General features: G+C 38.2%; 1 non-coding gene across 1 annotated transcript; it reads left to right on the forward strand.

Annotated features, from left to right (window-relative positions):
- Window positions 1-15524: 15524 nt before the first annotated feature.
- Window positions 15525-15627, forward strand: LOC138880545 (small nucleolar RNA R71). Its single transcript, XR_011403279.1, has one exon. It is a non-coding gene; the product is annotated as a small nucleolar RNA R71 (small nucleolar RNA).
- The last annotated feature ends 2566 nt before the right edge of the window (window positions 15628-18193 follow it).

An 18193-nucleotide genomic window follows, 5' to 3' on the forward strand; every position in this document is an offset into this window, starting at 1 on the left:
TATGTATACGTTTGCGTAACATAATTATGATTTCATTTCTTAAAAAAACAAATTGGAGTATGCGTTCACGCAACTTCAACCAAACTTTCTCAATAATAATAAAATTGTTATTAATGTAGTTCTTTAGGCTGAGGCGTGCCATCTATAATTGAATTCCTATGGCCCTTGTGTTAATTCTATAACTTAGAAATTAAAATGGTATTCAGAGTATTAGGCATGTTTAATCCACCATCGTAGTTGTGTACACGTTCGCGTGACATAAGTATGGTTTAAAAAAAAACAAAACCGAAGTATGCGTTCGCGCAACTTTGGCCAAACTTTCTTAATAATAATAAAGCATTATTAATTGTAGACAAATTCGTGTGACGTGATTTTTGACATGCCAAACAAATGGGTACATGTGCATGTGACCTGTTTTAAGATAATTTTTTAATTAAAAGAGGCAAATGCACATAGGTTCTAAAATAAGTAATTAGACAATTTGATTAAGCCAAGTATGATCAAAGCGACCGTGCTAGAACCACGGAACTCGTGAATGCCTAACACTTTCTCCCAGGTTAACAGAATTCCTTACCCGGATTTCTGTGTTCGCAAACCGTAAATAGAGTCAACTTCCTCGATTCGGGATTTTAACCGGTGACTTGGGGCACCATAAATTATCCCATGTGGTGACTATAATTTTAATATAAATAATCTCATTTTGATTGTCACTTAAATTGGGAAAAACTCCCTTATACCCTTTCGGGGATAGTAAAAAGGAGGCGTGACAGCTCTGGTGACTCTGCTCGGGACAAGAACCCAGAATCTCTGGTTCAGGGTTCAAGAATTCGAGCTTGTTAATATGATTTTACTTGGCTTTATTTATTGTTAATATTACTGTATTTTGTGAACTTTTGTGCTAATTGTTGTCTATTTACAGTTTTGATATTATTTGAATTGTATCTAACTGTCTTCTTACGCCACCCCTCTGAGTCTTCTAAAAATGGTGCACACGTTCGTGTGGCCTACTTTTTCTGTAGAAATTATACCAAATAAGAACGGAGCTGGTCTAGCAACAAGCCCGGGTAGACTTCAGTGCTCCCGGTACATTGCTCCTTCTTCGGCTCGAGTTGTCCGCTCGGGTAAGCCAGGTCTAGAACACAACCCCAGGTCTAAACTTAGAATAACATAACCTCATGCTAGATTAGGAACGTTTGTTTGCATCACATGCATTTGACTTTGGGGACTCAACACAGGGGTTGGATCCATCTAAGACAGGTGTACCCAAAATAACAGACCGTATTGATGCATCATATGTGCTACATGTTGCATTGCTTCAAAGGTAAACGGGTCATTTGGCGGACCAATGATAGTTGAGTTCAAAGAAAAAAAAAGAGAAGAATGAGAAAGAAAAGAGGGTGAAGTGTAAAAAATAAAGTAAGTAGGGCCCAGTAAAGTTTTTCTTTCACATTTTTTTAAAGAAAAAAGACAAAAAACATGAAAAATCCAAAAAACAAATTGCACTTTCCAATTATTTTCCAAAAAAAAAATTAAAAAAAAAAGGATAAAGAAAATCAAAAAAGAGTTTACATGTTTCGTCATTTTTCAAAAAAAAGGACAAAAAAACATATTTTCTCCAAATTAGTTGTTTTTTTTTTAAATTCTCGCTCGTATCCAATCTGCTCGAACTACACGAACCTGATTCTCGTCTCTCGGGGCGGGATATGTAGGCAACTCACATAGGGTCCGGTCTTCCTAGTAAATCTTAGGTTCTTGGCTTTGCAGGGTCTTAGCCATATTTTTTTTTTCTAGCTAACTTTTGGCCAAATAAGCCATTTTGCAAAATAATCACAATCATGTCTTGCATATGTCCAACAGGAAGAGTTATTGTCTCACATAGCGTTCCAGGTCTTTAACTTTATTTGGTCCGAATTTTTTCATATAGGTATAGATCTAGTTACCGGAGTTTGAGCATGAAAAAGCCCCAGGATCATTTAGTCAGTATCGCTCATTCAGGAGTGGATTAAAAGGAGATATTCTTTTCTTTTTTTATGTTTTGGGGTTTTCTTTTTATGTTGTCTTTTACTTTCTAGTTTTGTACAGTAATGTCGAGTCTTTTGTTATTGTATTTCCTATTTTGTATTGGGGAAAAAAGTTGCGTTATAAATCAAAATCCAAAAAAAAAGAAGAGATTTTGCGATTTTATATTTTTGTTAGATATTTTCTTTAGAATACTAACTTTAGAAATTAAAAAAACATCTTTTGTGGTTTTCCTTAGCAAATTAATATCTAGAACTCAAAATAAAAATTGCTTTTATATTTCCTTTGTTATATTAAGACTAAAAATTCAAACAAAAAAAGAATTTTCTTTTAGTACTTCTTTAAAAGTGTTCTTTAAGGTATTAATTCCAAAAATCCAAAAATATTTTCTCTTAAGGTTCTCCAGTAGGAAATATATAAAAAACACAAAAAAATATTTTCTTTTTATTTTCACTAGAGCTTTAGGATATTGTACATAGAAGAAAGAAAAACGGCATACTTTATCTTTGGTTTATTTTCAGAGTTTCTCCCTTAGGTAATCAAATTGAAATCCAAAAATATTTTTTTATCTTTTTCATTACTTGTTTTGAAATTTTTCTTCAGGGATATCAAATGAAAATTCAAAATACTTTTCTTTGGTTTATTGTTTAGATTTCTTTCCTAAAAAAAATCAAAAAATATTTTTCTCTTTTAGAGTTTCTTCCTTAATAATTTCTCATAGAGTGTTTGTTTCAAAAAGAAAAAGGAAAAAATATCCTCGTTAAGCTTGAGTTTAGAATATGTTATAGAACATTAAATCAAAAAAATGATTTGCTTCTTTTTCTCATCAGAGTAGTCATTAAGGTAAAAAAAAAGAAAAAAAAGAAAAAAATGAGAACGTTGGTTTGTTTACTTTATTCCCGATCTTCCCGAATTACGCAAAGATCTGATTCATGCGGCATCATGATACGTAGGCAACCTACATAGGGTTCGATCGAATCATATAAAAGGGGAAAAAGGAAAAAAAAAAGGGAAAAGGAAAAGGAGAGGATAAAGTTGCGGGACGTGAGAAATGAGAGAAAAGAAAAGAGCGATAATCAGAAAGAAAAAAAGAGGAAGGAAAATGAGCAAGCCAAGAAATGCTAAAAAGGAAAGAAAAGGGAAGATTGAAATGAACAAAATTGGGATGATGCCAAGTGATCTGGTGACCCTCGAAGTCATTATAGAACCGTTAACTGTTGTTAGGTGCATTGCACGCAATGTGATATTTTTAGCTATTAAATGCCTTAATGCTAACAGGATGACCCCATTTTGTTCCTTTTTGTTATTTTCATTAAGCAGAAGGGTGGTTGGTTTGTGGTTCTTAAGGTAACTCATCCATACAACACAAGGTCAAAGAGCAAGGTAGTCATGGCTGGCAAAGACTTGGACACAAGTGTTGTTGATCCGTTTAAGGGAATTGTTGAATCAGAATCTGAGTTGAAAGAAGAGGTCTTAAGGTTGAAAAGACAGATGGCTGAAATATACCAAGCCTGGATTAGTGAGCGTCCTCCACCATCAGTTCCCACTAACTACACTGAAAGCCTTGTCACCATTCCGCCACTGTCACAAGTCCAGGATATCTCCCCACAACCTTTTCACACTCCACCCCCCAGAACCACCTCATATCCCGCACCTTTGACCACTCATGTTCTTGTAGCTCATCCACCTGCTACCTTTCCTCGATCCTCTAGCGAGACTGTGTTCAAAATCCCTGATGCTCAACACTGTGCTCCAAAACCAATTTTCAAGGTCTCGAGTCCATACTCTTACGCTCCTCATTTTGAGCCTCCGATGAGACTGCAAAGCCTGCTAAGACAGTGGAGCAAGACGAGATATCCAGAAAGCTGAAAGGGTTTAAGATGCCAAAGTTTAATTTGTATGCTAGGCGTGGAGATCCAGTAGCCCATCTGAGGGGCTATTGTAGTAGAATGAGAAGTGTTGACAGGAAAGATGAGTTGCTGATGGCATATTTCAGTGAGAGCCTAACTGGGGCAGCTTTGGAATGGCATACTCGTCAAGATGTCGGTAAGTGGCATACATGGGATGACATGGCTCAAGATTTTGTGCGATAGTTTTAGCACAATATAGACATTGTCCCAGATCTCTCATCCCTATCTCAGATGGGAAAGAAACCCAAGGAAAGTTTTAGGGAATTTTGGTTCAGATGGAACGAACAAGTTGCTCGGGTCAGTTCTTAGATTAGTAGAAAAGATGTTGCTAAGCCCCACCAACGATAGGATCCAGTGGGCATTCCTGCTAAATGCTTTCAGCCTCAATTCCGACCTCATGAATATCCTCGTACTCCAGATAATCCCCACCAATGCTACTTTCCTCCACAAAATCCCCAAGGTCATACCTTGCATTACTAACACTCTATCTACAATGCACCGGCATATGCTCTACACCCACGAGACTCGCAATGGACTGCACCACCTCTACAAATATCTTATCCGCCTCCTCAAGCATATAAACCACCCACCCGAAAGAGGTTCCAACCCAGGCCGGAGTTCAAAATGAGAAGGCAACAACAAAGAGGAAAGTCTTTCACTCCTATTGGAGAATCATATGCCAGTTCGTTCTAAAGATTGAGGCAATTGGGCATGTTGAAGCCGATTCAGATAAAAATGCCGAACCCCTTCCAAAGAATTTTGATTATTTTTAAAGGTGCGCATATTTCTCTAATGCCCCGGGGCACAACATAGAAAAGTGTTGGAATCTGAAAAAAATAGTCTAGAAGCTTGTTGATGCAGGTGACATTACCGTGCAAAATCCAGATACAGCAGATACTAGCCAAAGTCCATTACCTATTCATAATGAGACGCATAAGGTGGGCAGGATTTGTGTTGAAAATGAATATGAAAACTCTTCTGAGTTCCTTGGAAGGCCACTTGCTGCAAAGTTTTTAGCGCTACCAATCTCGGTTTCAAAAGTTGATCTTAAGAAAGAGTTGGCAAAAGGGACCCAAAAGCAATTTTGCTAAGGTTAATGTGATGGAGACTTGTGAAGGTTTTAGTAATGTTGATGCGGAACTCAGTGTCTAGGATACCGAGCTTGGTAATTGGAAAGACGCTACTTTCTTGGGTAGCCAAGGAGAAGTCTTGGTGTTTCATTTTGTTGTCATTTCTATTATCCGGGTTATTTTAGGGTTGAAATCCGGATATTGTCTTGTGACTCGAACCCTCCTATCCTTTTATTTTGCCTAGTTCCTTTAGTCGTAGTAATTCATTTAGTGTTATCTATGTTTGTTCCATTGTTGTACCCCAGTTTATTTTGCTTGTCTTGTTGTTCAAACTGTTTCACCGTCTGTCTAATGCAATTTCCTGTCTTCTGTTATTTCTAGACATTTTTTGTTTAGTTCTCTTCTCCTTTTATAGTTCTTTTCATGCTGGCTCTAGTGACATGACACGCACACATAATTCTAGGCCTGGTCTCAAAAGTTAGTTTAATCAAGAAGCAATGAAACAAGTTTTAAAGATGAACATTTGAGGGAAATAAGTACATATTTGGACATTTCGAGATCATTTGAAGCCCGAACTGTGTGAAACTGGGCCAAAGAATTTGTGAAGTTAATAGGGTGACAAGAATTTATTAAAGGAGAGTGCATCCCGGACAATTTGAAGCAAACAACTTTGAGTTCAAGCGCATCTCAAGTTACAAGATAAAGTCAAGAAAGTTTTTCTCCGAATTGACGGAAGATATCCATTGTGAAGAGGGAATCACCCAACGAGATTTTTCTACCTGACAAGGCACTGTAAAGTGGAAGGCATATCAGTGATACCAATGCCGATGCTGCAAAAGAAATGCTACGCATGATCTTCATTTTTCATTTTCAAGTTGCATGTGTTATACTTGGTGTTATTAGAGATTCGGAGGCCCTCTTTCAGTTATCCCAAACACTTATACCATTCGATACCCTTTTGAGCTTGTACTGATTTCTTTGACCTCCCCTCTTTTGGAATCAAGTTAAAGTCATACGAAAAAGAAAAAAAAGTTCATGTCCCCATAGGTTTATTCCAGAAATTTCATTCCTAAAAGGAAAATTCAAAAAAAAGTAGAGATAAAAAAAGGAAAAAAGGAAAAAGAAAAAAGGGGGAAAAAGATAAAAAAGGATGGAGAGCCCGATAGGAAATCTAAATAGTTGTGGAAGGGGGCGGAAGATACTTTATTATATACGAGGAACTCACAAAAATCTCTGAGTGCTCAAGCATCCAATCAATTGAAATGAGGGTCAACAAAAAAGAATAGGACCTATTATTCCTACATGGAAAAAGAAAGAAAGAAAAAGAAAAAGGAAAGTAGTAACAAAAAGTATTCATGTGAACTACGTTTGACCTGATTCTTGTCACCACAAGATACGTAGGCAGCCTTACGGTTCGGTCATACCAAACAAAATATTTCATAATCCCACGAAGTCGAGAGTGGGGTAGGCTTTCTTAGTAAAAAGAAAAAGAAAAAGAAAAAAGAGAATCAAATTCCCTTGTTCTAGAAATTGGAGCAAAGTTTTTAGAATGGATTCCAAAAGTTGTAAATAAATTAACCCCGTTGTCTTAGTTATTTTGAGCCTTTATGATATCTTTTCTTTCTAACCCTGTCCAAAAGCCACATTAAAGTCCAAAAAAGACCTCCCGAATAATCTTTAAGAGTGCTAAGTTTAGACATGCCAAGGGTATATGATGTTTTTACCATGGTTAATGTCTTGTCATCTGCAGAATCAGAGGAAATAAGAAGAAAAGAACAAAATGAGAGAGTCTTATTGGTGAAAACCTTCATAGGCACCATAAAAAGAGAGGCTTTATGGTGAAAACCCTTCGGGCACTACAAGTCGAACAAGGATCGTGAGTCAGATAGAATAATCGGAGCATTGAAACCCAGTTTCACGGCGAATAGGTACAACAAGAGTTGAACATTATACTTGCTTGACAGATTAGGCCACAGGTGTATGTCATGGTCATTAGAATTGGTATCCACATCTGATAAGTTACTACTTTGTAGTTTTCTTGTTAGGAATCATTTTTTTTCATTGTCCTTTACTCTATTCTTTTTTTTACTTCCTCTTCCTGAGTCTGTTTGGTCAGAACAAGTGAGAAATGACTTCAAAATTTTTCACCAGCTTTCTAATTGCACAAAACGGGATCTAGCTAGCACACCAAAGTGGCATAAGTCAGGAAAGAATAGCATGTGCACTGAGTTGGTAGCAATCAACGTGCTTTGGGATTCATGTGAAATACAAATTTTTGGTATGTGTCAATTTATGAGCACAATGCAACAGATCGAGGATGTTGGGTGAACGGATCAAAGGTATTTTCCATGATAAGGTTGACAGAGAAAGTGGTTAACCAATGACAAGCAAAGTCTTCCAAGCGGAAATCAAAGTTATCATGGCAAGTAAAGGAGCAATAGACCTCAAGTCCAAGGCCAGTGGTTTAAGTCAGGAAAGAACAACATGCGCACTGAGTGGGTGGCAATTCATGTGCTTTGGGATTCATGTGAAACACAAGGAGTCAGTGTATGTCGATTTATGAGCACAATGCAACAGATAAGGGGCTTGGGTTGAACGAATCATAGGTATTTTCTGTGATAAGGATGACAGAGAAAGTGGTCAGTTAATAAACAGGCAAGGTCTTTTGAGTTGAAATCGAAGTTATCATGGGAAGTGAAGGAGCAATCGCCCTCAAAGTCAAGGCCACAAACCAACCACCATATCTATAAACTCACAAGTTTTCTTTGTTTGAAACAAGGACAAAAATTGTGTCCAAATCAAAGCTTGGAAGTTTGAATTTTTTTCAAGTGTAGTGCCCAAATTTTGTCAACACAAAGGCGGTTTGAGAAGGGGAAAGAAAATTTGTTTGATTTGCAGGAACCTTTCATGAGGAAAGGCATGGTTCAGGGGCAAGGAATTTTGTTCGTTCTGCAGATATCCTCCAGGAAGAAACCATGGCTCAATTAAGTTCATTCTCGACTTTTCAGGACCCTCTTGGATAACGGGATTTAGTTTTAAGTGTTCAGGACCCTTCTGGATAATGGGATGTAGTTTTAAGTTGTCAGGACCTTCCTAGATAATGGGATTTAATTTTAACTTTTAGGACCTTCATAGATAATGAGATTTAGCATAAGTTTTACTGTTAGGAAATAGAATTTAGCGTTCAAGTTTTCACTCTTAAGTTAAGATTTAATTTTCAAGACCCTCCTGGATAATGGGAGTTAGATTTTAAATTCTTAGAGATTTTGGGTAACATGATTCAGTTAACACGCACAGATGTTCCCAATATCAAACTGGGGCAGAAAAATTTCTTTTGTTTTGTCTATTTTGTTGCAATCAGGTGCCCACCTAGAGAACAAGGAAAGACGGCACAAGTTCAAAGGAAAGCGGGTCAAGCTCAGCAATCAGGCGCCCACCTGGAGAAAAAAGGAAAATGGTTCAAGCTTCAAGGGAAAACAATTTCAAGTAACAAGAGGAGATGGGTCAAGTTCAGCAATCAGGCGCCCACCTGGAGAACAAGGGAGAAGAACTCAAGTTACAAAGGAAAACAGTATAAGTTCAGCAATCAAGCGCCCACCTGAAAAACAAGGGAAAATGATTCGAGTTTCATGGAAAAGCAGGTCAAGTTCTGCAATCAAGCACCCACCTGGAGAATAAAGGGAAAACAACAATGTTCAAAGGAAGACGGTTCAAGTTCAGTAATCAGGAGCCCACCTAGAGAACAAGGGAAAACAAGTCAAGTTTCGAGGGAAAAGCAGTGCAAGTGTTGGAAATCAGGCACCCACCTGGAGAACAAGGAGAAGCAATTCAAGTCTCAAGGAAAAACAGTGCAAGTGTTGGAAATTAGGCACCCACCTGGAGAACAAGGAGAAGCAGTTCAAGTATCAAGGAAAAACAGTTCAAGTTCAGCAATCAGTCACCCACCTGGAGAGCAAGGGAATACAGTTCAAGTTTTGGCAATCATGCGCCCACCTGGAGAGCAAGGGAATACAGTTCAAGTTTTGGCAATCAGGCGCCAACCCGGAGAGCAAGGGAATTCAGTTGAAGTTTTGGCAATCAGGCGCCCACCTGGAGAGCAAGCAAATACAGTTCAAGTTTTGGCAATCGGGCGCCCACCTGGAGAGCAAGGGAATGCAGTTGAAGTTTTGGCAATCAGGCACCCACCTGGAGAGCAAGGGAATGCAGTTAAAGTTTTGGCAATCAGGGGCCTACCTGGAGAGCAAAGGAATACAGTTCAAGTTTTGGCAATCAGGCGCCCACCCGGAGAGCAAGGGAATACAGTTAAAGTTTTGGCAATCAGGCGCCCACCTAGAGAGCAAGGGAATACAGCTTAAAATTTTGGCAATCAGGCACCCACCTGGAAAGCAAGGGAATACAGTTCAAATATTGGCAATCAGGCACCACCTGGAGAATAAGGGAATTCACTTCAGAATGCAATTCAAGTTAGCAACAAAAGAAGCTCGCGACAAGAATGTGAGTCAACAGTCCGAGATGATCAACGGAAATTAGTCACAATCTAGAATAAAAAAAAGAAAGGCAAAAAGTGAATCCAAATGCAAAAGTTGATGAAAGATGTGAGCTGCTCAAGACATGACTGAAGTCACAAGCATGGTATATCTGGTTTATGGTGTACACAAACATAAACCCAAGCCTATAATTCCTAGGCCCATATCCCTTAACATAAAAAACCCTACAAATACCTAGACCCCTAATATACTAATCATGAGTTTTTGACCTAAGCTATCAGATACAAGACCTATACACTAAAAACAAGGCAACGCCGTTTTCATAAAAGAATTGGACCCACCCCTCCATCCGATCGTCTGGTCTTCTTTATAGAAGAAGCAACCTTTGGCCATGGCTTCATAATAAAAAATGACCAGCAACCTTAGAAGCTGCAACAATAGCCATAAACGCAAACAGAGCAACTGGACATCTTCTTCACAAAGCAAAACAACAAGAGCCAAAACCTAAGAAACCTACCAAAAAGCATCCACAGCTCCACCTCCGTCAGAAACCAGACACATGACGCCACCAGCGACCCCTCGCCGGAAAACGCCCAGCAACCCTTCGCCAACACCAACAGCTGCAACACACGACACTCCACCAAAAAAATTCACAATCTGCCAAAGGACCTCCCGTTCTCTCTCCCTTAACCTCTGAACAATCCCCTTCCTTGTCCGGCTCTTCAGGCAAATAACAACAGAGTACGGAACAGAAACTGAGGTTCGAGGTTTAGGTCAGTCGTCGGTTCGAGTTCGGGTCCGACAAGAGCATCATTTCGTTAGTTTCGCTCATGGTTCGAATGTCTGTTTGCTGGTATTTGGTCGTTTCCAGATGAGAATATTCATTGTTCTACTTTTTGGTAATAATTTTTTAAGGCAACTATTTGTTCATTTGAGGTCCATTTCTTACCCTACTTTAATTTTTCTTATGTGAAGCCTATGAACAGTTTTGGTGGGAATGAATGCACTGTGATTATTTTTCTATGTGTAATTCTTTGTCCATGATGTACTTAAATTCCTTCATTTGCAAAACTATCTTGATATTTAATTAAGACCATCTTCTCAGTTAGATCATTGAATTAATGGCGCATTATGTGAATGAGGCTGAACAAATTGGTTGGTTTTTAAATAAGACTAATCATTACATAGTCTGGTTATATTTGTTGGGTCGAAGTATTTCAATAATGGTAAATGGATTCATATCATGTTGTAGTTAAATTTCTTGGCATATGTTAGTGACTCAGTCCATTTCCAATTTTCATTTGGACAATTTAATTACCTCTTATTGATTTGGTTTGTTGAACGACCATTTAACTAAAAAGTGATGGATTAAGAGATTTTGTAAGTTAGGTTGTGTATTTGTTGGCTTAAAACAAGATTTTTGGGGGTCGGTTAATAATGAGAAGGGATTTCGAGCCTAAGAAAGATTATGTTAATTTCGTGTTGTTTCTCTTTTAATTATTCGGGTCGTTAGGAGCATACTTAGGAAATAATCACTTATGAACATCGTAGCTTGCTTTAGGCGCGACTTAGCCTATTATCGTGATTATGTATACGGTCGCGTAACATAATTATGATTTCATTTCTAAAAAAATAAATCGGAGTATGCGTTGGCGCAACTTCAGCCAAACTTTCTCAATAATAATAAAATTGTTATTAATGTAGTTCTTTAGGCTGAGGCATGCCATCCATAATTGAATTCCTATGGCCCTCGTGTTAATTTTATAACTTAGACATTAAAATGATATTCGGAGTTTTAGGCACGTTTAATCCACCATCTTAGTTGTGTACACGTTCGTGTGACATAAGTACGGTTCTAAAAAACAAACAAAACCGGAGTATGCGTTCGCGCAACTTTGGCCAAACTTTATTAATAATAATAAAGTGTTATTAATTGTGAACACGTTCGTGTGACTTGATTTTTGACGCGCCAAACAAATGGATACACGTGCACGTGACCTGTTTTAAGATAATTTCTTAATTAAGATAATTTCTTAATTAAAAGAGGCAAATGCACATAGGTTCTAAAATAAGTAATTAGACAATTTGATTAAGCCAAGTATGATCAAAGTGACCGTGCTAGAACCACGAAACCCGGGAATGCCTAACACCTTCTCCCGGGTTAACAAAATTCCTTACCCGGATTTCTATGTTCGCAGACCGTAAATAGAGTCAACTTCCTCGATTCGGGATTTTAACTGGTGACTTGGGACACCATAAATTATCCCAAGCAGTGACTCTAATTTTAATATAAATAACCCTGTTTCGATTGTCACTTAAATTGGAAAAAACTCCCTTATACCCTTTCGGGGGTAGTAAAAAGGAGGTGTGACAGTCATGGGGGATAATACCATTCGCTAGGTAGTTTGTAATATCTGCATACCATAGCGCTACCTCAAGACTTTTGGCCAACAATTGTTCATCCGGGAAAGTTTCCACGATCTTTTCTACCTCAACCTTCTTCTCTGCTCCTTCCAACCAGACAAGTGATCCGCCACTTGGTTCTCCATTCCCTTTCGGTCATAGATTTCCAGGTCAAATTCTTGTAGTAGAAATACCCATTGAATCAGGCACGACTTTGAATCCTTCTTCCCAATTAGGTATCTGAGGGCAGCATGGTCAGTATAAATAATTACTTTTGAGCCTATAAGATATTACCTGAATTTGTCAAATGCGAACACCACTGCTAGCATATCTTTCTCGGTCACTGTGTAGTTTAGTTGGGCACCACTCATAGTTCTACTTGCATAGTATATTGGGTGCATGACCTTCTCCTTTCGCTGCCTCGACACTGCTCCCACAACATAATCGCTTGCATCGCACATCGGCTCAAATGGTTGCTCATAGTATGGTGAAACTATGATAGGTGCAAACACCAGCCTCTTCTTCAATTCCTCAAAAGCTACTCTGCAATCATTAAAAACACAAAGGGGTGATCTTTTTCAAGCAATTTACACAAAAGGGTTAGCAATCTTGGAAAAATCTTTTATAAACTGCCTGTAGAAACCTGCGTGGCCAAGGAAACGTCTTATTGCCTTGGCCGAAGTGGGTGGTGGCAACTCCTCTATTACATCAACCTTAACAAGGTCCACCTTAATCCCCTTATTTGACACTAGGTGTCCCAAGACTACATTCTTGTACCATAAAATGACACTTTTCCAGTTTAGCACCATATTAGTCTCCATACATCTCTTCAACACTCTTTTCACATTCCTAAGACAGTCATCGAATGAGCTTCCCACCACTGAGAAATTTTCGATGAAGACTTCCATTATGTTCTCTACCATATCTGTGAAGATGTCCATCATGCACCTTTGGAATGTGGCGGGTGCATTGCATATGCCAAACGACATTCTATGGAAAGCGTAGATGCCAAATGGACAGGTTAATGATATTTTCCATCTATCCTCTAGGGCAATAGAGATCTGATTATACCCCGAATATCTATCTAAAAAGCAAAATTGGGACCTTTCTGCCAATCTATGTAGCATCTGATCAATGAACGGTAGGGGAAATGGTATTTTCGGGTGGCCTTGTTCAATCTTCTGTAGTCCATACAAATTCACCATCCCGTGACTGTTCTTGTTGAGATCAACTCGTTGTTCTCGTTTTGCACCACAGTCATTCCACCCTTCTTTGGCACACACTAAACCGGGCTAACCCAATTGTTGTCGGAGATGGGAAAATGATTCCCACATCTAACCACTTGATAACTTCCTTCTTCACGACTTTTTTCATGTTGGGTTCAACCTTCTCTGATGTTCTCTAGAAGGTTTGTTCCCATCTTCCAGTAGAATCTTATGCATATAGAAGGCCGGAGTGATACCTTTAATATCTGCAATGGTCTAAGCAATTGCAGTTTTCCATACTATTAACACTTGTAAAAGTTGTTCTGCCTGCATATCTAACAAATTGTATGAGAAAATAATAGGTAAAGTCAAGTTAGGTCCTAAGAAAGCATACCTGAGGTGAGATGGTAGTTGTTTCAGTTCCAACTGTGGTGGCTCTTTGATCGATGGCTTAACTGGAAGAGTTTTTCTTTCTTCTAAGTGTAAAGACTCGAATTCAAGCTCTCTTTTCCAGTACCTTTGGCCTTACAGAGCCAACACCTACCCCGCCAAGTCCTCACCATTTACCTCTTCTAAGTTCATGAGGCAAGCCATAATAGGGTATTTTGCATTAAGTGCCTCATCATCTTCCTCCATGATCACATCCACAACTTTTATCGAAGAGCAATTTGCAAACTAACTAGGTCGCAACATATACTTTTGCACATTAAATGTTATTTCTTCGTTATTTAGCCTCATTTTCAGCTCCCCAATTTCACAATCAAGAGCTCTTCTTGTCTCCAAGAATGGCCTTCCCAAAATTATGGGAATCTCCTCATCAACCTGGCAGTCCAGAATAACAAAATCTTTCGGAAACACAAACTTTTCAACTTGCACAAGTACATCGTCAAGTATACCTGATGGTTTTTTCACCGTTCGGTTAGCTAGTTGTAGTAACATGGATGTGGGCCTTACTCTTCCAATGCCTAGCTTTTTATAGATAGCCAATGGAATCAGATTTATGATCGCCCCCAAATCACACTTGGCGAATGCATAGCTACCTATGGTGCATGGAATTGTGAAGCTTCAAAGGCCGAGTAGCTTCTCAGCTATACTTCTTGTCACAACATCACTACATATCTGAGTCAATGTCACAGTTGCCAAGTCTTGAAGGTCAAACTTGCGTGACATCAAGTCCTTCATCATTTTTACACAACCAGGCATCTCCCTCAAAGCATCAATTAGAGGAATGTTAACCTGAATTTGCTTCAACATTTTCATGAATCTTTTGTACTGCTCATCCTTCTGATATTTAGCCAACCTTTGCGGGAAGGGTGCTGGAGGTCGCTTTCTTCCTATGACTTGAGTTATATCCTGCTCGAGAACTTTTCCTACTGCCTTATCTTGCATTTTATCAATCTTCTATGGAAGCTCTTTTTCTTTGCTTGTTTCCTTTTATGCATGTTATATTGTTACCTCTATTACCCTGTTGAATCGTCTACCTCAATTGGCATTGGCACAAATATCTCAGTTGGTCAGCTTTCGCGAGCAATTTCTTGCTCTAGATCAAGATATCTATCATTTCTTAGACTCACCACCATAAGTTGCTTTGGGCCCTGATCTTTCAGATTGACATGTGTGTCCGCCGGTAATGTACCTTAAGGACGATTGTTAAGGGCCATAAATATTTGCCCTATTTGAATCTTAATGCCCTTGATAGTTAAGTCGTGTGATACTAACTTTTCTTGAATTTGGTGGACCTTTTCTTCCATTTTTTCGCTGGACCCAATGAGTTATTGCAACATTCCTTTAATTTCAAACAACCCATCATCTTGTCACACTATCTGTTGCTGTTGAGGTTGTTGATTCTGCTAATTGTACCCTTGTTGCCTTTGATAAGGCACAACTTGACCTTGTGGTTGTGCAGCTCCATGATTATTATTATTATTATTATTATTGTACTGCTGTTGTGCTGGCCTATAGTGTTAATTCTGTTGTCCCCAAGTCTGACCACCTTGTTTCTGGCCTCCATCGTTACCCACATAGTTCATATTTTCCTTATAGTTCTGATTGTCACATTCACCACTCCGCGAGCACACATATGGTTGTTTAATGCATGATGTACATATGTCCACATTAATCGTGTCAACTATGTGTACCTTCTTCTAGCCTGATTCATCAATCTGCTTGGTGAGGATACTCATTTGCGTCATCAGAGCAGCCATATTCTCAGCTATGAAGTTGTTTGGGTCCAAGGCTACTGAGTGAACTACAAGGGTTATTGTAGTGTCTCTTATCATCCATAATGAGTTTTGTGCCATTTTATCTAGCATGACCTTACACTCTCTAATTGATTTGCTAAAAAATGCTCTACCCGCTGAAGCATCAACGTTGTCCTTCAAGCTATCTGCCAATCGCATGTAAAACCTTTGTCCCAATATCTGATCTGGAATGCCATGATGTGGACACTTAACCAGCATCCCTTTGAACCTCTCCCATGTTTCTTGTAGTGTTTCAGCTGGTTTCTGCCTGAAGCTCAATACCTCATCAACTTACTTGACAACCTTATTGGGTGGGTAGAACTTGTTCAAAAACTGCTTGACTGATTCCTCCCAAGTGGTGATGGAGTTTATGGGGAGCGAATTGAGCCAAGTCTGAGCTTCTCCAGTCATTGAGAATGGAAACAATAATATTCTAATTGCTTCTGGTGTCACATTCAGTTGCCTTTGAGTGACACAAATTGACAAAAAAGGTTTTCAGATGCTGTTGTGGATCTTTAATGTAAGACCCGGAGAACAGTCCCTTGTTCCGTAGCACATGTAACATGTTGTTTGTGCTTTTAAATGACTCTACTTGTATATGAGGGACTGTAATTGTGGTTGCCAGATTCTCCGCGATGGGTTGTGCCCAATCATACAATGTCACTTCTAGCACAAGAGGTTTCACACCCTGATTTTTTGGGTCATTCTTAATATTTCATTTGGTTTGGTTATCTATAATATCCCCCATGTCTAGTTTGATCTGTTCTGTCAGGTTTTGCTGTCGTTTGCCCTTCTTGTTTGCACGATTTAGTGCCTTGAAAGCCTTCTGAGGTTCCGATAATGCTTCAAACAATTCACCAGTTCTTGAGGAGTTTCTAGGCTTGTACCTGTAACACCCAAGACTACAAATGTTAGAATTTCAATATAATGAATTTAAAATGAAGAAAATTGACTAAACTATGAATCCTAGCAATTCTTCTAAACGTAATTAATAACACTATTAATTCTCCGACAACGGCACCAAAATTTGATCACGCCCAACTATACCTTATAAAAAGGACTAAGCGATCGTTGCAAATATAATTCAATTTACAAGTCCAGAGTCGAATCCCACAGAAAATTAACCTACTAATCACAACTGCTAGTTTCACAACAATTCAAGTAATCAACTTTCAGAAATATTGAATAATGAGTTTAGTGTTTACTAACTAAAACCAAGGTAATTAAAAAGCTATAATTTTATTACTAACAAAGCAAATGTTGTAGACATGATTGGAAAGGTCTAGGTTACGATTTCCCCTCTCGTTGGAATCCTCCCTGCCACTTCTCCTGTAAATTTGCTTATATATTCTCTACTGATCGTAGGCACTTTAGGTGTCGTAATTCTCTTCTGAGCAACTACAACAATTCAATAGACGTATTCTTCCGAACTACGCTAGCTGACACTAGTTTACTGCTCACTAAGATCGCACCAATATTTCATTATTCCTAATCCCACCTTTAAACCCTCCATATTGATCCTTCATATACGTTAGGAGTGATGTTGTTTAACAACTACCTAAATATGTTCCCTTTTCCAAGTAATACACACTAAATAGGCATAGTCAATTGAGGGCTCTTTAGTCAACCACAATAATCACGTAGTTGAACAAATAAAGAAACTATTGTCAAACTTATATTAAACGCAACAAAAAATCATCCTCCAAGAGGTTCCATCAAATCCTAGAATAAAAAGTTTAACTACTCATAATTGTTTTCACAACTACAATATAGGAATTCATCACCAATAATAGAAAAGGGAAGAAGAAAGATAAAAACTTGTTTCCGAATCTTCCATCTTGCTCCTTACTTGTTCTTACCTTCAAAGATGTTGTGTAACACTTAAAAAGTCATTCTTTGATGTATTTATATTACATAGGGTTGCTAAGGGGCGGAACTTTTCAATCCCACTTCGGATGGGAGAAGCTGGAATCCGTGTCTACCTTCGCGCGTCGTGCGCCCATGGACGCATATTTAGCTTTTGAAATTCTTCCATTTCGCGAAGCGATCCGTGCCTTTGCTTCACTTCGTTATTTTGTGCCTTCACTTTTCTCCTTGTTCGCATTCATTTTCATGCCACACACGAGAATAGACGAGCTCCCAATCCTTCCATTTTTCTCTTTTTTACAATAATTTGATATCTTTTGCTCCATTATTGTTCAAGTTCACTCCTACAAATAAGAAATATGTAATGAGTATAATTCCCTTCAAATATCATGTAATCTCCCATAACTCACACGACAAATGAGATGAAAATACACTCAAAATCATGCACTTTTGGCCATTTATCAGTACATACTAATAACGCTGAACAAGGTGTATTAGTAATGCATGGGTTAGTAATGCAGACATTAGTTATGCAGAGATTATTTTTTATCAATTTTTTGGTGTGGTGTATTAAAAATTAAAATGCATTGCATAATTTTAAAGAAAATCAGTTGTTTGCAAAAATGCCCTCCATATTCTTTAGATTTAAGGGACTTTAAGTATAATTTTATTTCTAACCACGTTAATGCATGCATTAATAGCATTATTATTGCTAATATCATCGTTTGCTATGTATTAGTTATACATAGGATAATACCGAATAGGTTGTATAACTAATACAGTCAAACCACTCTATAACAACATCACTATATAACAACCATTCACTATAAAAGCCTGATTTTCCCAGAACCGATTTTTTATGTTATATTTTACCTCTCTATAACAACTTTTTACCTATAACAGCAATGCCCATTTTTACGACTGTACGCTCTTTGTAAAATTACTCCTCTATAACAGCCATGTAGGGTTTCTAAGATTGTTACTAATAATAAT

This window comes from Nicotiana sylvestris, chromosome 10 (assembly GCF_000393655.2).
Source record: "Nicotiana sylvestris chromosome 10, ASM39365v2, whole genome shotgun sequence".
In the NCBI taxonomy this organism is placed as follows: Eukaryota; Viridiplantae; Streptophyta; class Magnoliopsida; order Solanales; family Solanaceae; genus Nicotiana; species Nicotiana sylvestris.